Below are 26,185 nucleotides of genomic sequence, written 5' to 3' on the forward strand. Positions count from 1 at the left end.
TTTGGAAATACTGACTTAAAATATTTTTTAACTTAATTCTGTGGACCCTGAGAAAGAAGATGCCTACGAAGAAGGGTGGCTGGTGGTTAACGGGGCTCAAAATTAAAAAAAACAGAGCCTACATAAGGGCCTCTCACGCAAACCACACTTCAGGGATAAGCTTGCATTAAGCTGCCTACCTCCCACACTGAACTGCCTGCACTTGTTCCTGTCATCTGAGCCAGACCTTATGAAGGGGTTCTTGGAACAGCATTTCAACCAATAGAACTGAGGCGTCCCCCATCCAATCACAGCTGCACAGCTCTATGTTCATCAGTGCCTTCACCAACCAGAGAGGCTCCATTCTGAAGAATCAGGACAGTGCCCTTAAGACCAAAAATCCATGAGGACAAACCAATCAGGGACCAGAAGTGGGAACTTCTGTCTGTGTTAAGTCAGCCTCTCTCTAGCTTGGAGGGTACACTGTCCCTTTCCACCAAAGGCTTAAGACTGTTTCCCTGGCTAGAGATGAAACACTGAAGATGAAACACCAAAGATGTCTCACCAGAGAAGAGTGGAGTGGACCCGACAGGAGCAGGTGCAGCAGAGCAGGAACGAGCCATCCAGCCAGAGAGGCCTGGCCCCAAGGCTGCCTGGCCCCTGGGCCACCTCGCAGCCGTGCTGCTTCATTGCTGAGCTGTTCCACGGCCACGCTGTCTCACAAAGAAGCGGTCTGTACTTACAGAGTAAAGTTCCCTTCATCACCACGTCCCACACTGGGGACTGATTCCTGGTGGTGCTGAACTGACACGACGACCATCAGTCGACAGTACCCAAACATGTTACTTCTGCGAGCAGACAGGGAAATGTTCTTTATGTCCCTGTCTTTTCATCATTTCTGGAACTCTGTCCTGCAGTTATCTGCACCAAGATTTATATACCGAGATGCTTACCACAGTATTATTTATAACATAAAAAATGAAAACCACGTAAGGGTCTCAAAATAGGAGACTGGGTAAATGTTGTATACACCCAATTCAAATAACAAGCAGAGAAAAATGTCTTCTAAGACTGTTGAATAACACAGAAAAATCTCATTAAATATTACATGAAAATTATTAATACGAAGTATATCTGTATAAAAGTGAACAAATAAATGAACAAGCGTGATAGAATATATGTTAACTACTGGCACTGGCCATCACTGAACTGTGTAATTACGAAGAACTTTTTCTTTCTTCCTATACTTTATCTGATTATAAAATAAATACAACTTTTAAAGTTTTCATTTAGGAAAAAAAAAAAACAACAACAACCCTGATTTGAACATCTGGGTGGAAGTGGTGCCAATTCCTATAATGTAGAATTCAGCGGGCACTGCAGGTGAGATGAGCTTAACACTAAGCACGCTGTGTCTGCAGCACGCCCAGTGGAAGCATTCAGGGGACAGCCAAGCACGAGGCAGGAGCTCAAGGGAAGACTTGGCCTGGAGACAGAATCGAAAACAAATGATGCTGGTTGAAGCCAAAGTTCTGGGGGAAATCATTCAAGGTAAAGATACAGATAAGGAGTAAAGACGCCTTAGGGCTGAACAATGGGGAGTAACAAAATTTAAGAGGTGCACAAAGAAAGACAGCAAAAGTTTTGAGCAGAATACAGAAAGGCTGGAAAGGTAGAGTAATGTCATAGATGTCAGTGGAGGAGAAGTTTCTGATCGGAGGGAGTGGCCAACAATGTCAAATGCTGCAGAGAGGTCAGACAGGATTAAGAGAGCCTACCTGATCTACAGCAAAAAGAACGCTAAGGACTCTGGCAATGTTTCTGAAGAGAGGTGGGTAGAGAAGCCAGAATACAGTGAGTCTCTAGGATGTGAGAAAGGGGAGACAGAAACTGTATCCTACTCTTTCAGGACCTTGACTAGAAAGGGAAGGTTAGAGAGTTGTTTTTCAAAATGGGAAAAAAATCAGTTGATTTATATGCCAAAGAGTTGAGAGAAAAAGGCTGAAGATAGATACATCAACGTCTCTGCCCTACCAGCAGCTGCCTTCTACTCCACTGAGACCATCCCAACTGTCGGCACCAAATTCCTCCACTTTCTGCCTAAGATATAAGAGTTTCGTTGTTTGCTGTCTGTCATGATCTTCACTGCTATTCCTATCCCAGAGGAATGCTGGTCCTTACTCCTGCTCAAGACAAAGGTAAACCCTTGGAGCCCATCCTCTCCCATGTCCAGAGGAACCTCACTCCATCAGTTATCCTTTCTTTTTTCTGTTTTCAGCTCTTCCCTCTGGACTCTTTCCCCTTAACAGATGCATAAGCTTAATTCTCTGCCATCTGGGGGAGAGGGGGTGAGTAGAAATTAGAAATGGAAAAAGAACACCAAAAAAACTGCCTGAGTAGCCACTATTTCCCAAAACAAAGACTGCTTGAGTTTCCATTACTCTTCTGACTATAGATGTAAAACCAGATTTCTTCCCTCTAGTGAGACAAACAAGTAAACCGTTCATTTATTCATTCAGCAAATATTTACTGGGTTCCCACTATGAGCCAGAGTTGGATATGTACCCGTGAACAAAATTAACACACACATACATACATACACACACACCCAGAGATCATAATAGCTGCTTGAAAGAAAAAGAAAGCAGAACAGAGTAATGGGAGGGGCTATTTTAGATAAGATAGGCAGAGGAGGCCTCTCTGAGGAAAAGACATTCGTGCAGGAACTCCAGTAAAGGCACAGCAAGGACCAAGGCCCTGGAACAGAAGCATACATGATGTGTTCAAGAAACAGCAAGAAAGTCGGTGTGGCTGAAGCAGAGTGGGGAAAGCAAGCGGACAGAGGCAAGGTCAGAGACGATACCAGAGCCACGCTGTGAGAACTGCGATTTCACCATAAGACTTACGGCAAGACACTGAAGGGTTTTGACAGTATAAAAAGGTGTGACTTCAGTTTTCAAAGGCTCACTCGTGTTGCAGAGTGGAGATTTCCAATTAAAATACAGGGTGATAAAGTACGATGATAAAGGGCAATTGGGAAAACCAAAAGAGAAACACCCAACACTGCATGTGATTTAGGGCAGGCTTCTCAAAGGGAGTGGTGCCTGAACAAGAGTCAGCAAGAAAGGGATCTATCTATACCAAGGAGTAGCATAGATGTTGAAAAGCCACAGGAGTTCTGACAAGGTTTGATATTTCAATCCCCGGCAGTCAAAAAATATCTTATAAAAAAAATATACCACTTCTCTACAACAACAACAAAAAAGGCACTGGGAATAAACCTAATAAAATATATGCATGACCTTTACAAAGCAAATTATAAACTCTATGGAAAGACATTAAAGAAAGCCTATTTAATTGAAGAGAGAAAACTAACTAATGGATAGAAAGCCCAATATTTAAAATACGTATTCTCCTCATTAACCTATAAATGATATATTTCAAATCAAAATCCCAACAAGTACACCAAAAGACATGTACAAAAGTGTCATAACAGCATGATTCATAATTGCTCCAAACTAAAACCACTCTAATAGTCATCAAAAGTAAAAAGGACAAATTGCAGCATATTCATAAAGTGGACTGATTATACACAGTGAAAATAAACTACAGCCACACATAATTCAATACAAAGAATTTCAAAAACATCAAGGAATCCACCAACAAAATACATACAGCATGATTCCATTTGTAGAAAGTTCAGAAATAAGCAAAATTAACCTCTGGTATTAAAAATCAGGATGGTAGTTTCCTTCAGGCAGGAAGGGGGAGTACCTTTTGGGAAGAAACAAACGGGGTGTTTGTGGGGTGCTCGTGACGTTTTATTTCTATACTAAGTAGTAATTACACACAAGTACATTCACTGTGATAACTCAGCCACCAGGACATTTACAATTTATGTTATTCTGTATTAATGTTCTACTTCAACAAAATGGAAGTATAATGGTGTCTGCAATGCTTCCCAAAAAGATGGATTGATGAACAGATGGGGATGGAGGGATAGACAGCTTTATTATAAAGCAAGTAGTATAAAAGTTAATGGTGGAATCTCAGAAGTGGACATAAAGGTGTTCATTGTAAGAGTGTTTCTACTTTATCATATGCTTGAAATTGTTCATAATAAAATGTTAGAAAAAAATTCCAATTTTTTTTTTTTGGCAGAACCTCACAAGCTGACTCAAAAATTATGGAAAATTAAAAGGGTGAGAATAACCAAAACAATTTTAAAGAAGAAAAAGGCAAGGAGAGACCCAGCCTAAATGATAGGAAGGCTAATTTTTAAGCAATAATAACTAAGATGACGTAGTACGACACAGAGATGAGTAGAGACCAGTGAAAACAAGACAGCCTAAAAACTATACACAGAGAAACAGTAAGGCTGGCATTGAAGATCAGTAGGGAAAAATAGGATTCGTAGATTAGAAGAAATATAGATGATATTTAATAACAGGGAAAATATTGAACTATAAACAGATGTTGCAGAATACAGCTCTCTCAATATATAATTTACATGTGTTTAAAAATAAGATGATATTATATACTGTTTAGGAATATATTGATATGTTTAAAAAAAACACACACACACACACACACTTTGCAATGCAATACCAAACTCAGGGCACTAGTCACCTCTGTGGATGGGTGGAGATCCATGGAGAAAACACGAGACCAGCAGTATTTGAGTACAGTACAAAGACATATTTGCTCTATTACTCTTCATACCTTTTTTGAAATCTTCAATATTTCATAATGAATTATAAATGTTTTAAAATTAACAAAAGTTTGAGGTAAGTGTGTGTGGTTTACAAATAGTACTAAAAACAGCTAACAGGCTGTAGCAAAGACTAGGAATGGGGAATGGTAAGAGAAGAAGCTAAAAGAAAGAGATCACGTCCTGCGAAGCCTTGTAAACATGTCCAGAAATTTATTTTGCTTTTGTCTATATCCCATTGGGCGGTCACTGAAAAGTATTAAGCAAGAGAGTTTTCGATTTCTCTGACAACGTGTAGAACACGGTAAGTTACCTAATGACAGAGGCTTTTTACCATTTAATCCCTAATCTTAGCAGTTTATAATACATTGATGCTCAATAAATATTGGCTGAACTAATGAATACATGGAAGGCGGGGCGGGGGGGAGAAGGAGAAGCAAAGAAGTAGGAAGACAAATTAGAAAGCAATTATAACTCGGGCAGAAAATGTTGGGTTTACAATGATCACCTGAACTTACTATTTCACTACTTTACAAGAAATAGTAAGATTATCTACTCACCATTCTTCCGCTCACTAAGTGGAGGCAAATTGGGATTTCTGCCAGGGTGGAGGCCTAGGGTCAGCTCGGGCTGCAAGGACAGCTCCTGCAGCTCATTGGCAACAGCTTCGCTCTGGGGGCTGGGGGCCGCAGACAGGGACACCAGCACTGGTTCGTCATCGTTCTCGCCAGCCCCTCCTCCGTCCAGCCCATTCACAGCAATGACGGAAGGGGGCAGGCACACAACACTGGAGAAATCCACTTTGGCTTTCGTGATGGCAACCTGGAAATGGAAGGAGAAACCAAGAGTTTAGATATCACTGTGGAGAGACTATTCCACTGAGTATATGCTGAATACTAATATTATACATTATATTACTGGCAAGCTACCATTCTTCTTAAAAACTTTCATTAAGTAAAGCTGCATCATTATTAATATTTACTATGCTCATAGTGCATGAGACTGCAAGTCTGATACTGTCAACTACATCACTCAGGAGGACAACATACTATTCAAATAAGAGCTGTGTACACACACATACAATGGGATAAAAGGAAATAGTGGCCAAGGAGAAACAGCTATGAGATCAATGTTACCTTCCTATTACTAAGGGAAAATATCTTTTGAGAAATAACACTTAAGCATCATATTGTACCAACACAATCTGAGGAAGAAAATTTCTTTAAGAAAACAATTCCCAAGCCATTAGATTCCATAAAGAAATATAAATAAAGAGATGTCTGGTCTATGGCTATGATACCCTGAACATGTCCGATCCTGTCTGATCTCAGAAGCTAAGCAGGGTCGGGCCTGGTTAGTACTTGGATGGGAGATCACCTCGGATTACCAGGTGCTGTAGGCATTTAAAGAAAAAAAAGAGAGAGAGATGTCTGTTTGATGGTTATTAGCCAAAATATTTTAACCTTCATGAATATTTAATCATAGTACCCAGGAATAGGATATTAAAAACAAAACACCTTGCCAACATGAGGACAGGATCTTTAAAAATGACATAGAATACACACAATATGAAAGTCTTCTCAACAACATGGGAATTAATGGGTAAGTGAATTAAGAATATATTCATTCACCAAATCCTATGCAGTTATTAATAACTTTTATAATGCATTTAAAATGTGGAATCTTTCTCTAAATTTAAAAACTATGTAAATGCATACTAATATATATAAAAAGATTATACAGAGAGAAAAAGACTGTAAATATACCAAAATACAAAAAGGGTTTTGATTATGAAAAATGTTTCTCCTTTTATTTTAGTTTCGAATTTTTCTCTAAAATACTTATATGCTTTTAAATGCTTTTGTAATGAAACGTATATCGCTTTTATAATGAAAAGCTATAGTTCTTAATCTAGAAAGGAGATCTGCAGACTTCAGTGAGGACTTCAGTTTGCTTCAGATGAAGAAACCACCAAGATATTGGGAAGCCATGAAATGAAGAAAGACATTGGAAACTATAGACTACCACATTTTACCTTTGTGTAAGGCTATGGTGTATTCAAACCTGATTGTAGTTCTGACTGATTCTCCTCATAAAATATAAAACAAATTGGAAAAGAGCCAGATCAGAGCAATTAAGATGGGGGGGAGGGGTGACATTAAGAAGAATAAAGATATTAAGAAGGACTCTCTGCTCAAAATGGCTGGAAGAAGACTTGAGTGAGGCAAGCTCAAAAGAAAATAATATTAGGAATTCAATTATTCTAAGAGGCAGTGTGGGCAAACATTGGGAAAAGGATTTTTCAGGGTTTAAACAATTTTAAGAATTTGAAAACAACAAATGTCTACCAAGAAAATCTGGAATCTAACCTCCAAAATTTTTTCCTATCTTTCCTATGACTTACCATCATTCAAGCCATGTCTGTGTGGGTACCGGGAAAAAACAATTGTTATACATGATTAATCCATCTGGCTCAGTATTATTTGCCATTGACTGAAAAAAGCATGTTGCTTTCCTAACAGCAGCCTTTTCAGACTGAAAAGATTCAATTTTATGATATTCAAGGATCCTTTGAGAACTAAACTCTTTAGGACAGTAGTTCTCAATACCTGATACGTATGGGCACACACACATGCCCAAGGATGATGGCCTAAGATGTGTGTTTAAAAAACAAAAATTTAGGCAGATAAAAATGGTTTTTGAAGGACATTTTAAAATCTCAGCTTCTGGAATAAACATGTGTAGTAAAAATGTGCACTCCTGTATAAATTCTGGGAAGAATGAGTTGATGCTTCTTGGTTTTGCTTTAGGAAACTCATTCTTCCAATAAATTTTTGACCTATAAAAAAATAATAAAATTAAAATTAAAAAAGCCTTAAGTTGTAGGAGGAGAATAGCATTAAAACTTTAGTCCTAAGACCTAGGAAAACTGACTTCACATACAATAATAGGTTAAAATACAGTGGAGTATTATTCGGCCATAAAAAGGAGAAAATCCTGCCATTTGCAACTACATGGATGAAACTTGAAGTCAGTATGCTAAGTGAAATGAGTCTGTGAGAGAAAGACAAATACTATATTAGCTGACTTATATCTGGAATCTAAAACCAAAAATAAAACAAACCAAAAAACCCATATTCATAAAAAAAAAAAAGAGATCAGATTTGTGGTCAACAGAGGTGGGAGGGCTGGGAGTGGGAAAACCAGATGAAGGTGGTCAGGCAAAAGGTACAAACTTCCAATTCTAAGACCTGGGATGTAATGCACAGTATGGTGATTACAGTTAACACTACTGTAGGATATATTTGACAGTTATTAAGAAAGTAAATCCCAAGAGTTCTCATCATAAGAAAAAAAGGGATTTTTTCTTTTTTTGGTATCTGTATGAGATGATGGATATTAACTAAACTTGCTGTGGTAACCATTTCAATATATGTATGTCAAGTCATAATGCTGTACTCCTTTAACTTACGCACTGCTATATGTCAATTATATCTCAATAAATCTGGGGGGGAAACGGTTATTAAATCATGGGCTACATGAGTTCAATCTTCTCATTAGAATACTGAGAGATTTAACTGAGATGGGAACAACCGTGTGCACAGTAGAGAGAGACCCTGCAAACAGCATGTGCACATTAACTGGCACTCGATAAGTACTTGTCTGAACAAAGACAGAAGCAACTAAAAGATAACCTAAAGATAATCTGGACCCAAGACAGACAGATCTTAAGGAAAATCTGAATGATACAAGGAAGACTGCACGAAAGATACAGAAATCCTTAGAATAATGCTTGAAGTCAAGGAAAGGAACCAGCAAACCTCATTTCATTTAAGTACTCTAGTTAAACTGTTGAGCTAAAATCATAGTTTCACATAAAAAGTTCTTAACAGAAAAACCCCATTATTTCAGATTTAACTGAAATCTGTAGTACTATTACTTAGTCTGAGATTAAGTAAAATTTTATGCTACTTGGGAGAAGGGGAAGAGAATAAAAGAGCACCAGCAATTTTACAAGCTTTACCAGATTAGGAGAAAATGCCTCATAATTCATTCTTTACATAATTACAAAAGAGACTAACGCACTTAATGTTAATATGTAAATGAATATTCCTCACTTCGAATGATTTTTTTTCCCATTAAAAATGGCCTGGCAATAGTGTTTACTGGGTATAGTTTCAGTTTTGCAAGCTGAAAAAGTTCTAGAGATTTGATGTACAACAGTATAAATATACTTAAACTACTGAGCTATATACTTTAAAATGGCTGAGATGGTTAAGTTTAATGTTCTATGTTTTTCTACCGCAATAATTTAAAATTGGTCTGGCAAGATCTCTCCTTAAAAAAATAATTTACTAAGCTAACTCATTATTCACCAAGCTTGAAAGAATAAATTTTCTATTCTTTAAAATATGCTTTAACTTACTGTTCACTAATTTGGAACATACCTTCCTCCTCCTTGAATTATTATTGTTGTTAAGATTCAGAGAAATGACATTCACATGTTACTGCTCCCAAAGAGACAATAAAGATCCATCACATGCTTAGCATGATTTTTCTAATGCAGCATGAAGTTGAACTACAAGTCTGTAATCCTGGCATGCGCTTAACGCATATAACCAGTACTTCTGGAAAATGATTTTTTAAAAAAGGAACTGTGAAAAATGGCCCCCAAAAGAAAGTCAACTCAAGCCTAGTGCTGGCATGAAGAGATAATGAAACAATCTGAAAGTAATGTTTCTTAGAACACATACATTTTTAATAGGTTAAAGAAAGGAATATCAAATTCTGTAGTGACGTGGAACACGACTGAGTCTGCCACTCCCTGGAATGAAAGACAAAGTAATCTGAAAAACCGTTTTAGTGAGTACTCCGTTCAGAATTTATTTTAATAGCTTAGTAACAAATTGAGTTCCATATTTATAGGATCATTAAGGGCGTGAAGAGGTCACTTAAAATTTTTATGCATGTACTTTACCACATATTTTTATTGGGTAAATTATATACTATAGTGGCATTTGTTAATTTAGAGATTTCAAAAGTTTCAGGATATATCCTTTAAAATGCTAAAATTAAACTGTATTACAATAAAATCCTTCCCAACAAAATTGGGGAGGGGACAGATGAAACGAGACTGGCAAAATGTTGATGACTGCTGAAGCTGAGTATCGGGCATATCCAGATTCATCGCGCTATTATTTTCTTACATTTGTGTTTGTTTGATAATATTCTTATATTTTTTAAAAAAATAAGATTCTTCCATAGAACAGAGTGAAGACTTAGTGAGGCATAAAGCAAGGTTTCCTTTATCCTTACCTTAGAAAATAAGCCTAACAGAATTCAAAAACAAGCACTGACAAAAGAGTGAATATTTTGCATAAAATACAGTGTATTTCTCTAGCAAACACACTACTTTCAACTCATTTTTAAATAACCAGGAGAAAGCTCTAGTAAACTCTGACAATCTGGAGACAAGATCCAAAAATGCTGAGGTGTAGCCATCATGGATTAAGTAAGTCTCCTCTACCAATTCTTGAATACTCCTAAAATTTTACTGTAAAACTTGCACATAAAAAAAAAAACCTAAAAGAGTAAGATTTATCTCAGATTACAAGTAACATGTTACTTATAAAAATGTTAACATTATATCTGAAACAAAATATTTTCTTAAATGTCTCAAAAGAAAAGTAATTAAAATAACCAAAGGAAAAAAATCTGCGTCCTGCTTTAGTGTTGTAAATTTATAATTCTACTGAGTCCAAGATCGAACTTTCTTTTCCATCACAGGATCACCAACTCCAATTCCTTGGCTGCTGATTCACATGTGATCAGTAGCAGCCAGAACAAAAACGACACCGGGCAGGGTCATCTCCCACAACCCATCTGTTTGCCTCCCTTGCTGGCCCGACTCCGCCTCATCGTTCTCTGCCCCGCTCCCTGTCGGGCTGCAAGCCTTCTGCTGGTGCCGGACGGCATGTGTAACTAGAGGCAACAGCACGAAATGTGTTAGAGATATGGAAGCGCTCAGGCAGAGAGCTGGTAAGTCTAAAAAAGTCTGCACTAGCAAGATTCTCTGTTATGACCCAGGATAAGAGTTAGTTTCATGCGACCAAATTATGATTCTTCTGGAAAAAAAAAAAAATTCTGCATAAACTTTGTTAATCAATTAATGAACTTTCTTTTTAACTAGAAAGGTTTTTACTTTGACTTCAGTTTATTTTCAACGTAGTAGATAAGCCAAAATATTTAAAACTTGTCCTGTCTAAGCAGACATATATAAAATCAGACTCAAAGAAATTCAAGAACAAGCATTTTCTGAGAGCTTACCATATATGTACGAGGTACTGCCCTAGGTCCTACGGCAGAGGGTGAGGAAAATATCAAGTCTTGGCTAATTAGCTGCCTTCATCTCTGTCACTACCTTCTCCATCATCTTCAGATATCTTAAAAACTACTCAGACTTCTAGACCTGGCAAAAGGCATCCCTCTTCATCTTAGAGATCACCCGAAACCGAGGAATATGAGAAAGAAAAACATAAAATCGACCTCCAAACAGTGAAAAGCACATGGAAGAGTGGTACGGGAGGTTAAAGACGGCTGCAAATTCTCTGCCACTTCTCCCACTGAGAGGCGATGTCTCTTTCCCCTCCCTTTAACCTGAGCTGGCCTGTGACTACCTTGACCAAGGGAGAACAGTGGCAGTGATGCTTTTCCAGTTCCAGGTCTAGACTTTTAGGAGGACTGGCAGCTTCCCCCTTGCTCCTACTGTTGCTTAATTTTACTACCATTATAATATATTGATCCTCCGCTTGATGGTTACTTCACTGAGTAAAGGAATTATGTCCTATTTCTTTTTGACTCAAGTACCTACGTACGATACTTGACACAGAATAGGAACTCAATAAATATTTGTTAATTTACTGACTATATTAACCTCACAGCAATCACAGCGTATATACAAAGTCTGCACTGATTCAGTTCTATCGTACAGAGGTATTTATGCTTAAACAGAAATATACAGAAGATCAGAAAAAGCTTCCCGAGAGCAGTAACATTAATATTTGAGAACGATCATAAAAAATGGATAGGACTGACAAGGATTCACTTATTTTTCATTCATTCTTTCGATAAATATCTATTAAGTAGCTACCATATGTCAGATACTATTCCAGGTGCTGGGGATAATACAGTAAATAAAACAAAGTTCCTACCATCAGGGAGCTTATAATCGTCCAAGAGACAGAACATCGTGAACAAAAACGTGGATGTGAGAATACATGGAGTATATTCCAAAAGGACAATCCAGTTTGGCACGTGGCATGGATCAAGTACAAATTACATGAGCTGTGCCTGGAACGGCAAGCTGAGCTGAGCTCTAGAGAGCAGAAAGTGACATGATCAAACCATGTCTTAGAAAAACAATTTGGCGGTAAATACAGTACTGAACTGGAAAAAAAGGAATATGAAGCTGCAGGAAAAGTTATCAAGCTACTTCATTAGTCAAAGTACAACGTGCTGAGATCCTGAATTTGAGTAGCAAACACAGAAAAAAGAGAATTACCACACAACATAGCAGCATACTGGGCACAGAGCAGGAACTCAGATCTTTGTTAAATTAATGCTGAATGAATGAGACACAATTTATATGTGATAGGACAGGTTTGTGTTTGGTTGTGGGAGTGAAGAAAAGGGAGGTGTGAAAGATGACTTCATGGTGTTAAGCCAAAGTGACTCTAGAATAGTGATTCTACTAATAGAAACAGGGAAGAAAGGAGAAGGAATTTTATCTGAGGGGATGATGAATTTGATTTTGGATACTGGGTCCAGGAGCAAAACCAAAAAAAAAAAAAATGAAAATGTCATTCCATTAGGTACATGAGAAGAAAAACATGCAAATGAAGGTAGGATAGAAACAAAAGAGAAGACAAAATTAGAAAAGGCACAACAGAAAAAAGCAGGGAGAATAAGAGAAAGAGGCAGAGGTACCGCTGTAAGGGAGGGATAAACTGCTGTCACACCTGACTGTTGATAGCTCAGTAATTCCCAGTCTCAGGCTGCCTGCTTCGAGTCTTAGACCATCCCTCTAACTCCTAAAATTATCATATACAGCTGAGTATCTAATTTCATTATCAGTACTTTCTACTCACACTATTTTAGAAGAAGCTCAATAAAGCTGTAACTTTATAATGCTGAGGGGCAACCAGCTGTCCCCAAACTTAAAGACACAAGTAAGCTCAATGGCTTATATAAAAGGACATGAACTTACCAACTGGAAGCAGCAGAAACAAACAAACAAAAAAAGTAGAAAAGTAAAATATATATGTTTTATCCCTAGGCTTAATTCCTTTCCTACTGATTACCTCTATGTTTTCTCTACGAGCCCCTGCCAGACATCCATAGTGTTGGGTATACATGGGAACATTTTTCCTTAACTGAGTGACACAAATTGCCTTTCAGTCTTAGGTCACCTAAGACCTTCCTGGGTGAACCTGACTTCCATACATTCACTCAACAAATATATATTGATCAGGCACTGTTCTAGGCATTGGAAGTGCAAAAGACAGAAACATCCCTGATTTCATGGAGCTTAAAGTGGGAGAGATATAAAAGTAAATATAGATTTAAATAATTTCAGATAACTATAACTACTATGTGTGGGGAGTAGAGCGGCTAATTTAGATTAAATGGTCAAGAAGGGTCTCATTGAGGAGGTGATATCTGAGCTGAGACTTGAAAAATAGCCAACATTTAATGAGCACTTACTGTGAGGCTGTTTATGTGTATGTATTCAATCTTCACAACACTAAAGAGGTACTTACTTATATATTATCTAATTTTGTACATTAGAAGAAAGAAAGGCACTGAGAAATTAAATAACTTGAATGCACGCAACCAGGCTCAGAACTCATGCCCCTCACGTACACAACCTGACTCGATTAAATTTTGACAAGCAGCAGCCAGCCATGAAGAGGAAATGCCGATATGATGTTCAAGGGCCATGAGGTGAGAATGAGCTTGGCATCTTCAAGAAACTGAAAGATCGGCACCGCCAGAGAACGGAGAAGGAGAAGTATATTCTATGAAAAACTGGATGCCACTGGGAGGTTTTAAACAACGGAGTGATATGATCTGACATATATTTTTAAAAGATCACTTCGGCAACTGTAGGGGAACTTGTTCACTATGGTCTTCAGCTTGACTTTGAGTTTGGTATCATTTACCACTCTGCCTGGCCCCTTAGTAACAACTGCAATAATGTTGTTTTAGGGAAAGTTATGATATGTCACCTGTACCTTAATATATCTTAATACGTCACATCACTGAATTTGGTGATATGACCTTGAGTGAGTCACTGTGAATAAAAATTGATTGTTACTATCTGTCCTGTTATCTTAAAAGGTTTTATGATAAGTTATTCTGAACAGTACCTTGTTTAATTACAAGGTGGTATTTTGTTGCAAACATTTAACAGAAATTTAACAATTTGCCTTAACCCCTCCCCCTAGACTGTTTTAAAGCACTATTTTGGCAATGTGACTGTTACATTCCTTGAGCTACATTCATGCCCACAAACACTACTGATGTGCTTTCCTTATGATTACTAATCCCTCTTATACAGTGTTCAAAAGCATTCCAATTTTTAAATGTGGAATTCTATTTGCCCTTTACATATTTCTTCTCTCAGAGAAAGAATGATGGACATTTAGAAGTCCACATGCTATGTATAAAAAACTTGAAAAAATTTAAGTATAATATAAACATAGTTTGTGTATTCACCTACAAAATTATGTAATCTGTCATGAAACAATTTTCATGTTAGGAATTCTGTCATTTCCACTCTTACATCAAAACCTTATACTCCAATAAGCCAGGATGCCATAAAATGTTGCCGGGTCACCATAAAATGCTGCCAGGTCACAGCGGAAAATCTGCCATAGTGATCCTGTTCAGGTATGAATAATCTGAAAAGGACTAGTTATTTCTGAATATTAACTTTGGAATGAAAAACTTACTGAGACGAACCTCACCTGGGATGAAGACAGGCATCAGTTGGGGGAAAGGGAAGACATTTACAGTACTGTGCTTTGTTTCTATACTACAATGAACGTTTAAAGAGAAGCCCTATTTTCCAATGCCAGAACCTCCTATCCTTAGGTTTCCCAACGAGCTCTCTCCTGGATCTTAAAATTACACTTCCTCTTTATAAAAGGAGCCATGTATATTTTCCTAAATTCTTGAACTATCTTGCAATAAAAAAGAAAAATCCAGAACTGTCACAATTTTGTAGAACACCCAAATCAGTAGCCCCCACTCAGAGAAAATGTACATTCAAGACTAGCATGTCTGTGGGTCAAGCAGAAAAGGCCAGGCCACGCTCCTCGGCCCTGACTGGGACTATAATGAAGGGTCGGTCCTCAGGGCAACACACACACACCGATGACAGCGTTGCAGCACTAAAGTTGAAACACCAAGGTACATCACCAGCATGCCTGCCAATTATTCTTCTGATTACACTTTAGTTACAAAAGCTAACTTATTACTTAAAGGAATCTACTCTGGCAAGATCAGTTCTGGCTCTGGCTCTACACGTTACCTTCACGGTACACAGTACAGAGTTTGTGTTTAAATATGCATTTTCAGTTTCTCACAGTCATTAAAGGCTTCAATCAAGGTATAAGCTCTGGAAATATAATGAATTTCTGCAATTTAAATAAAAACAGTTTCTAAGTCATGGCTCATTATTGTTCCCTTCTGACAGCCTCTTACTTCAAATAGTATTACTCTAGCCAATTAGTATTTCTAAAAAGGTATTGAGAATTTCTGATGGAGAAAAACAACATTATTAAGTACAATGTTAACTTCAGTACAATTGTATTTAACCCTTTAAAATGAAAAGGGAAGGGAGAGTGGAAGCAGAGAAATCCAGTTCCCAAACAAAGCAAATAGTACAACAAAGCGCTCTCCAAAGTACTGAGAGTTTCCATATTACAGCTACATCTAAGAACAATTATTTCAGAATTTATAAAATGCTAAGACACATAGCAGAAGCAGCCATCGCAACACATTTTGAAGGCATCTGTGTAGGCAACAAGCATGACGCGGACAGCAAAAAAAGGTAAACGCATACCAGCGTTAAAATCTTCAAATATCTTGTTGGTGGCATATCTTAAAATGGAAAGGCTCTAAATTAATCAAGGAGAAAGGCAGCACACTGATGATCTCTATGTAAAAGAGAAACAAGCATCTAAATGTAATAAAAGTCTTGGATGGCATGAAAAAAAAAAAAACAGAATACAACGGGAAGAGAGTAAGTGTTTTAAAGTATCAGAGACCACCAATGAGCAGGAAGGAAAAGAACCTCGCCTGGGTCACTGTGACAGGCACCAGAGGTTGTTGCCCACATTCCACTTTCCCCCTTCGTCCTTCGTAACAGAATACCTGAATTTTAGCTAAGTGCATGCCGAATAGAGACTTCATTTCCCAGCCTCTCCTGCAGTTAGGTGTGGCCATGTAATTTGAGTTCAAGTCAATGGGACATGAGTAAAAATATCGAGATTTCCAAAAAATATCCTTAAAACAATGGGGTACATCATGCTTTGGACCTCCCTCCTGTTGCTAGCTGGAATGTGGATGAGGTGCAGGAGTACAAACAGCTACCTTAGACTGTGAGGAAGAAGTCCCACGTTGAGAATGACAAGGCAACAAAAATAGAAAGAAACTGGTTCCTTGACATTGTGGAACACCACACCAGCTCTGGGTTACCTATCTCTGGACTTTCATGTGAGAGAAAAATAAACTTATATGATGTTTAAAGTCACTATTATTTTACTTTTGGAGAGGGAGGTCATAAATGGTTGAACACAATCCTAATACAGAATATGGCGCCAGGAGCGGAATGCTTCGTAAGAAAGAATGTAAGTGGCACTGGCTTAACACAGTAGTAAGTGGTGAGCACTCGGACACTGAAGACCGAAAAGCTAGACATCGCTGTTACGCAGTGGGGCAAAACACTGGTGAAACCACTGCCTGATTACACTGGAACGCTATGGCTTTAAGGGAAATAGGAGGAAAGATTCAGAATGCTGTATGTTGGCTCCTCTTCCCAGCTGCCAACAAAACTATTCCAGAGAGGTAAAACTCAGGCTAGAGCTAGTCAGTCAGTAAGCAGAGCTATAAAGGAGTTCATCTTTGCTAAGGAAGATGTACTCTTTCCTGTGGCCTGCAATGCAAGTTCACTGAAAGCCTCTTACTTCAGAGCCTTAGAGAACAGAGAGTGAAGCACCCTGTACTCCAAAGTGGTACAATTAAAAGCAGTGGCTGCAACATGGAAATAAGACTGGAGCTCTGCCATGTAAAGCCTACGAACCCACCTGCCAAAACGAAAAGGGGAGGAGGGACCTCAGGACTGCTTTCTCATACAAGCCCATTGTTTCAGGTAGACTCACTGTAGTTGGCATACAGATGGGATGGGAATGGGCAAGGCACAGTGGTGAGCAAGTCAAAGAGTCACCAGGCTCAAAAACAATGCTTAATCCAGAAATTTATTCTTCTGTCAGGACAGAAAGTCTTCAAATTTCCCACACAGTAGCATTTAATAATTGATACAGGTCAGCGACTTTTACATGTTACTAATTCTCCCCTTTTATGAATAGTGATTTTTTATTGCTATCGTCCTATTTCTATTATACCTATTGTACACTAATTAATTGTTTTGGAAGCAGTTACCTCATATTTTAGTTTATAGGCCCTGAACAAAACCCGATAAAGACTGAACATTACTCAGACATCCTGGGCTTTGAGCTGAGTGCAGTAACTAAATGAAATATTGGAGTATTTTATCTCAGGATGAAGTGAATGTGTTGTATATGTGGAAAAATGGGTACACATGTATGTAAGAACAACCAAAGGGGTGGACCGTAGCAAAAAAAAAAAATCCTAATCATATCCCCAAACCCATTTTCCTTTTCTCCAGCAAATAACAACCCAGATTATGGACTACGATTCCTAAACTCCCTTGAAACTAGGTATAATCATATGACAATATTCTGGCCCGGGGGCTATAAACAAAAGTGCATACAACTTCTAAGAAATATAATCAAAGGGAATAAGCATGTCTTTGGCCCTTCCTCCTTCCTGCTGACTGGAACGCAGATTGTATGGCTGGAGCTTGAGCAGCTACTTCAGATTATAAAAAAAAGAAACTATCCTTAAAGAAGCCCAGACTCTGGATTTACACCTATTAAAGATCTTAAAGAAACTGTTTCAAATATATTCAAAAAACTAAAAGAAACCATGTCTAAAAAACTAAAGAATGATGTCTCACCAAATAGAGAATATCAATAAAAAGATAAATTATAAAAAAAAGAACCAAACAGAAATTCTGAAAAAGCAGAATAACAAATATTTCCTAGAGGAGTTCAAGCAAATCTGAGCAGGCAGAAAGAAAAAAAAAATTAGTGACTTAAGGATCAATTAAGATTATGCAATCTGAGAAAATGAAATAAAAAAGAATGAAGAAAAATGACAGTGTCCCTCAGAGACCTAGGGGACACCACCAAGCATACCAACATATGGATACTGGGAGTACCAGAAGGAGAGGAAAGAAAGCAGAAAAAAAAACACTTGAAGAAATGCTAGCTGAAAACTTCTCAAATTTAATGCAAAACATTAATCTACACATCCAAGAAGGTCAATGAACTCCAAGTAGGGAAAGCAGCAAGAAAAAAAGTGACTCATCATGTACAAATGATCCTCAATACAATTAAGAGCTGATTTCTTATCAGAAACCAGAGAAGCCAGAAAGCAGTGGAATGACATATTTAAAGTTCTGAAATTTAAAGCCTGTCAACCAAGGATTCAATGTCAAGCAAAACTATCCTTTAAAAAAAAGGGGGAAAAAGGAAAAAAACAAAATTGAAAGAATTTGTTGCTAGCAGACCTGCCTTACCATACTAAAAGGAATCCTTTGACTTGAAATGAGAAGACACAAATCCATATGAAGAAATAAAGAATGCCAATAAAAGTAAATATAAAGGGCAATATAAATGCATTTATCTTTCTTTTTCTCCTGTATGAAAAGACAACTGCATAAAGAATTTTAAATATGGGTGATAAGCACACATGCACAAAAATTTAATTTGTGACAGGAATCGCAAAACAGAGGCGTGCAGAGCTATACAGACGCAAAGCTGTTTTATACTACTGAAATTAATTTGTTATTAATCCCGACCAGAGTGTTAATATGTAAATTATAGTGTCCCACCTCTGGGATCTTAACATGAGGGACTCCATGGACACTCCCCTAGAAAACAAGCAAAGCTAGTGAAAACTGCTTTAAAAAATGTTAAGTCTCTGGATATGATCCTAAAGGCAAACAGCTAAAATAAAGTATTCAAGAAAACCTACTAAAACTCGGTAACACTGAATATCTGTGGCATCTGAGCCACGATCCACTCCATGGCTAAGTTTGATAGAAGTTTCACTCCAGGTGGATGTGGCTAAGAAGAAGGCATTCCTTCTCTCTTCAGCTCCCAATCAAAAATCAATCACCAAAAGGATCAGGCCACCAGCATTTCTCATCTACAACTCCAAGTTAAAGAGGCTAAATTCCTCGTGAGCTGGACCAGGAACTCATGGGCTCTTGCTCCAACCAGCCCCTTTCCATAGGACAGAGGCTCCATCCAAGGTGCAGCAGTCCAAGAATAGTGGGTCTCTAATTGTATTCTCTCCAGCTCAAATGACAAAGGTTGCACACCAGGAGAGGCAAGCCAGAAGACTAAAAGCTAGCCTCCTGGCCAATGTCCAGAGTAATGACTCAGAAATTCTGTCCAGAAGGAGAAGTAGTCCATAAAAAAAGAAAACTCCAAAACTCTCCCCAAAGGAACTAACATTATTTGACACAGACTGTGGGTAAATTCAGGCCCAAGGAGGTTCTCGGAAAAAAATCTCTTAATCAGGAGCAATGAACTACACTGCAGGACACATAGCTCACTACTAAGAACCAAGGAAAAAGGCAGCTAAAAATAGCCTCTTCTGGGATCAGAACAAACCACAAAGAGTGGCCTAAAAATCTACCCCAGCCCAAATTTAATTGGATCAGACTAATGAACAATTAATGCCAAGACAATTCAATGAGGGAAAGAATAATTTTCAGCAACTGGGACAACTAGATATCCACATGCAAACAATAAAGTTGGACCTCCCTACATGACACCATAAATACATACGCACACACGCAATTAACTCGAAATGGGTCAAAATCTAAATGTAAGAATTAAAAATATAAAATTCTTACAAGAAAACATAGATGCAAATCTTTGTGACCTTAACTGGACAAATTTCTTAGATATACCTAGGGTAAAACCAAAAAAAAAAAAAATAGATAAACTAGACCATCAAAATTTTTTAATTTTGTGCATCTAATGATACTAACAAGACGGGAAAATAAAAACCTGCAAGAATGGGAGAAGATATTTATAAAGTATTCATCTGATATTTATATCTAGAATAAAGAACTCTCACAATTCAACAATAAAAAGACAACCCAATTTAAAAATGGGTGAAGGATATAAATATATACTTCTCCAAATATGGCATATGAATAGCCAATAAGAACATGAAAAGATCCTCAACATCATTAGTCATTAGGGAATATGAAATAAAACCACAATTGGATACCTCTTCACACCCACTACAAGAACTAGAACCAAAAAGTCAGATTATAACAAGTATTAGCGAGGATGTGAAGAAACTGGAATCTATGTTATAAAATCAAATGATTTCATTCATGTGAAAGTCCAGGACAGAAAAACTATAGAGACAAAGTAAATTACTGGTTCTTTATTTGGAAAGCAGGAAGAGAGACTGGGAGATAGTGATAACTAAATTATATAGATTTCTTTTGAGGTTATAAAAATGTTCTAAAATTGATAATAGCTGCACATACAGGGAATATACTAAAATTCACTGACTTTTACACTTTAAATGGGTGAATTGTATGGTATTTTAATTACATCTCAATAAAGCTGTTTTTTTAAAAAGAAAAAAAAAGTAACGAAGCAGTTGCTACAACATGGATAAACCCTGAAAGCATTATACTAAATGAAAAAAGCTAGACGTAAAATTGTACTCAAGAGTTATTGTATTTTTTCCACCCATCATGTATTTACAGGGAAAGAAAAAAGTAGTTTCACTTATAAATGCAGCAGAAAAAAAATTTATTTTATTAAATTTGGACCCTCTAGTGTACATCTTTTTTTTTTTTTTTGAGATACAGATCCATTTACATGGTGAAAACAATTTTTAAAAATTTTAAGTCTCTTAAAATGATCCTAAAGGCATAGGGCAAATAAAAAAGGTTTTACTCAAGAGAATCTACTAAAACTCATTTATATGGAATAATACAGAATAGGAAAACCCATAGAGACAGAAAGTAAGTTAGTGATTGCCTGATGCTGAGGGCGGGGGGTACGGTGGAATGGGAAGTAACTGCAAATAGGTATGGAGAGGGTGGGGTGATAAAAACATTCTAGAATTAGTGGCGATAAGCTGCACAACCACGTGAATATACTAAAACCACCGAACTGTGAACTTCTAAAAGTTGATTTTTATGTGGGATCTGTATCTCAAAAAAAAAAAAAAAGATGTACATTAGAGGGTCCAAATTTAATGAAATAAATTTTTTTTTTCACTGCTCCATCATGGACATTTTTAAGTGAAACTACTTTTTCCTTTCCCCATAAGTGTGTGGGGGGTGGGAAAAAATACAATGGACTCTTAAGTACAGTTTGGTGCTACTCCCTCAATTCATGCTAAGGTGCCAGCAGTCTTACCCACCATTGCTTCTCCGTCCCTGCAAGTAACACAGTGAAATGAGCAATAACACTGTAGTATTATTATAAAAACAGTTCTGAACTTGTGACTCCCTAAGAATTAATCGAAGACCCCTAGCAGTTCATTTGCAAACTTCACTTTGCAAACCCCTGGACTAGACTATAAGCTCCTAGAAATAGGGAACACATCCTCTATCTACATGTGAGGCAGCAAGCACAGTGAGTCAGAAAAGGGGCATGGGCTTTTCTGTCAGGCAGACTTCGGTTCAAATTCTAGAGCTGCCATTTAGGTTACACGAGCTTAAATTCCCTATGCCTCAGTTTCCTGTGCTACAAAATGAGGATAATACCTACTTATATAAAGTAATTTAAGACCATCTGAAATATAACGCGTGTTCAGTAAATGTTAGCTCCCTTCTCATTTTGCTCCCAACCAGCTAGTACAGTGCCTTGCATGCAGAAGATGCTCAATTAATAAATATTGGTGGAAGTTAATTAGCTACCTCATACAGATCTACATAAGTCAAGTTCTAAAGTGAATTTTCAATGCTAGAGTTAGATACAAAATATTGAGATATGTCCAGATATTTTCCACAAAAATATTATATTCACCTTAAGGTATATAACTGAAAATATAGTCTTGAAAATTTATCTAATTTTTAAAAAATCATTCACATTCTAGACGAGTAGCAGTAAAAAGTAAAATGGTATGTTAAATGTTAGAAATTGCTTCACACCTCTAACTCAAAAACATTTTTATGACCTGCCTATCTCTGTAGCTCAACTATCTGAAATTCAGGTGATATAAACAATCTATAGTGACTTTATTAGGCCATACAGTGATGAAAGACATGAATATTTCAGTCAAAGAACCTGATTTTACATACCTACACTACCACTTACAAGGCTGTGTGACCTAAAGCTAATTAATAATCTTTATGGGGATAATAATATTTACAGAATTACTGTGAGGATTAAATGAGATAATATAAGAGAAGTGCTTATAACAATGCTGACACATAGTAAGAACTAAACAAATACTATTTCTAGGCAATTTTTCTAATTTAAATACACTCTAGTGATATTCTTTTGTAGCATTTTTATATGGCACCCTGGCAACATGTATAGATGTAATTTTTAAAAACCAAAAATCAAGGTTCTTTTTTTGATAAGTTACTGATCTCAGTAACTTTGGGGTGAATGCTGATAAACCTTTAAGTATAAAAGCTTGCCATTTACACCATAAACTTATTTTCCTCACATTTCAATGGGAAAATATGAGAAATTCTAAATTATAGTATAAATCTAGAATCCCTTAGATTACTCCTTTAAGAAAAGAAACTGTTTCCAAGTCAGGCTTTGGCTTAAACTTCAGATTATTATAAAAATAGGACTGAGGGAGATAACATGAATTTTCTTTGCACGCCACCATATCCCAAACTTCAATAAGTTAAGTATATCTTTAAAAATATAAAACGTCTACTGGAAAAAAACTCCAATATGACATTTGACTAAAGAAGTTTGTTTTCTGTCACCATTAAGACCATTAATGAGCTAGAACGAAAGACTACAGTTGAGAAGCACAAACATTCCAGACATGAGTGTGTTTTCAAGTTTAAGGACCTCATTTTGGAGTGGGGGAGAGAAAGTCTCCCCCACTCCAAAGAATGTTGTGTACACAGTACATATTAACCATTTTGTTGATAATGACCAAATGCAGAAAGATAAATACGTAAATAAAACACCACCTTGGCCCCAAACATGACATGTTAATGTAAACACTTCTAAACATCTCCAGGATACTACCCATCTTTGACATGCCTTCGAAAGCTAAGCAGAAAAGAGCAGAGACAGAGAAAGCCATCCCCGTTCAACATAAATCTGATATCTTTATATTACCACCCTGAAAAACTCCTTAGAGTTTATTATCTTTTTAATAACATTACTTACCCTTACCCACATACCCAGTTCAAAAAATACTGCTCTAAAAGAGACAAGCTTACACAGTGGAGAAAAAAGTCTCTTCAATAAGTGGTTTTGGGAAAACTGAACAGTCACATGCAAAAGAATGAAACTAGACCACCATCTTACACCATATACAAAAATTAACTCAAAATGCATTGAGGACTAGAATGTAAGATCTGAAACTATAAAACTCCTAGAAGAAAACATAGATGATAAGCTCCTCGAAATCGGTCTTGGCAATCATTTTTTAGATCTGACACCAAAAGCTAAGTCAACACAAGCAAAAATAAACAAGTGTAACTATATCAATCTAAAAGCTTCTGCAAAGCAAAGGAAATCATTAACAAAATGAAAAGGCAACCTACTGAATGGAAGAAAATAATTGTAAATCTTATAAATAATAAGGTGTTAATATTCAAAATATATACGAAACTCATTCAACGCAATAGCAAAAAAAAATTGATTAAAACATGGGCAGAGGTTCTGAATAGACATTTTTCTAAAGAAGACATACAGATTGCCAACAGGTACATGAAAAGATGCTCGACATCACTAATCATCAGGGAAACGCAAATCAGAACTACAATGAGATACCACCTCACACATGTTAGGATGGCTATTATCAAAAAGACAATAAATAACCATGAGGAATGGGAGAAAAGGGGAACTTTGCACTATTGGTGCACATACGGACTGATGCAGCTACCATGAAAAACAGTTTTGAAGTTCCTCAAAAAATTCAAAATAGAACTACCATATGATCCAGCAATTCTACTTCTGGGTATTTATCAAAAGAAAATGAAAACACTAACACGAAAAGATATACGCACCCCCATGTTCACTGCAGCACTATTTGCAATAGCCAAGACATGGAAATGCCTAAGTGTCCACAGATGAACACATGAATAAAGAAAATGTGATATATATGTACATACAGATATATGTATACACATAGCGGAATATTGTTCAGCCATAAAGAGTGAACTCTTGCTATTCACAACACCATGAATGCACCTTGAGAGCATTATGCTAAGTGAAATAAGTCACTTTAGAGAAAGACAAATACCATATGATTTCACCCGTATGTGGAATCTTTAAAAAAAAAAGGGGGGGGTGGCTACAGAGAAATTAGATTGGTGGTTGCCAGAGGCAGGGGATAGGAGTGGGGAAATGGGTGAAGGGGTCAAAAGGTACAAACTTTCAGTTATAAAACAAGTCTTGGAAATGTACAGTGTGGCGACTATACTTAATAATACTATACTGCAAATTTGAAAGTTACTAGGTCACAAGAAAAAACAATTTATAACTAAGTATGATGACAGCTGTTAGACTTACTGTGGTGATCATTCTGCAACATACACAAATACAGAATCATTATGTTGTACATTTGAAACTAATATAATGTTATATGTCAATTATACCTCTAAAAAAACTGCTCTAGGGGGAAGCCTAACTTGAAGACTCAATCTAAAATATAAAAACTCAATCATTTCTTGGGGAAAAATGAAACTAAGGAGGGAACATTCTCTACACTAAACAGAAGAGACCTTAGAAACATCTTTTCCTCTAAGAATGACAGAAAAGAAACAGATTATTGGGAAAAATATCCAGAACCAATTCTGCTACTTAAAAGATAAATAAATACTAAGGAATTTCCAAACCTTGTAAAGGCATGCGTATCTTGTGCTATTTCTCTAAGACTTAAGGTGAGTAGCTAAAATAATTATCATTGTCTATCCCTCGCTCCACTGTTCAGTTCTAAAAGTTCTACTCCAAGAAGCTCTTCAAAAGCACACTTCCAAGTGGTAATTTACACTTTCTTATTATAAACAGTAAATGCTTATTTTAAAATATTAATAATAATAAATTAAGTGATCAAACAACATCCTAAGCACCTGCCAATATCATATTAGTTTACAGCCTCCCCTTAGACTCGAGGTGTATGAAAGAACATTTGAAGAGAGTACTGTGACCTTTCCAAGGCAGCACTCACAAATGACCACCAAAAGACCAGGTGCACAAAGACAGACAGCAAAAGGTCTGAGCAGAATACAGAATGGCTGGAAAGGTAGAGTTTAAAAAGCCAAGGAAGAGTAATGTCACAGATGTCAGTGGAGGAAAAGTTTCAGGTTGGAGGGAGTGGCCGACCATGTCAAATGCTACAGCGAGGACTAAAAACTTCCCTAGGTCACTTCCTTTAGTTCAGCCAAAAAATAAAGCTTTTATTACACTTCCTCCCTCCCTCCGCCCTCCCTCCCTCTCTCACTCTCACTCTCTCACTCTCTCTATTGTGGAAGGCAGTGTAACTTTGACTCATTTGGGAAAAGACACAATTTGTTCACAAATTGGGGTAAACTTACCTAACAACATATGAATACCATGAGCTCCTTTGAGATTAGAATTACATTTGCCCAAAATTCAATTCATTATGGGAATATAGACACACACTATGTGTGTTCATTTGAAAAAGGCTGATGGCAATCTGACTGTGAGCTCAGTGAGGCACTACAACGGTAAGTGCCTCACTGGACTAAAGCAGATAATATATTTTAGGGAATATGTTCTATCTCTTTTACCAAAAAAAGGCTTTAACAAATAGGGCTGTGAAAGAGCCTGAAGAATCTGAGTGCCACCAAACAACTACCTGATTAGAACACCAGAGCCCTGTTTTGCCTATTTTCACAGAACTTTAACATAT

At 37.0% G+C, this 26,185-nt stretch overlaps 1 long non-coding RNA gene and 1 pseudogene across 1 annotated transcript in view; one reads left to right on the plus strand and one right to left on the minus strand.

Annotated features, from left to right (window-relative positions):
- Nucleotides 1–5,460: 5,460 nt before the first annotated feature.
- LOC118613801 overlaps nt 5,461–26,185 on the minus strand; it is a 64,479-nt gene continuing 43,754 nt past the window's right edge. Inside the window, exon 4 of the long non-coding RNA XR_004955888.1 lies at nt 5,461–5,512. This is a non-coding gene — a long non-coding RNA (uncharacterized LOC118613801). The remainder of the gene's footprint in view (nt 5,513–26,185) is intronic.
- LOC118614139 lies at nt 5,974–6,092 on the plus strand (annotated as a pseudogene).

The sequence above is a fragment of the Rousettus aegyptiacus genome, unplaced genomic scaffold (assembly GCF_014176215.1).
Source record: "Rousettus aegyptiacus isolate mRouAeg1 unplaced genomic scaffold, mRouAeg1.p scaffold_m13_p_2, whole genome shotgun sequence".
Lineage (NCBI taxonomy): Eukaryota > Metazoa > Chordata > Mammalia > Chiroptera > Pteropodidae > Rousettus > Rousettus aegyptiacus.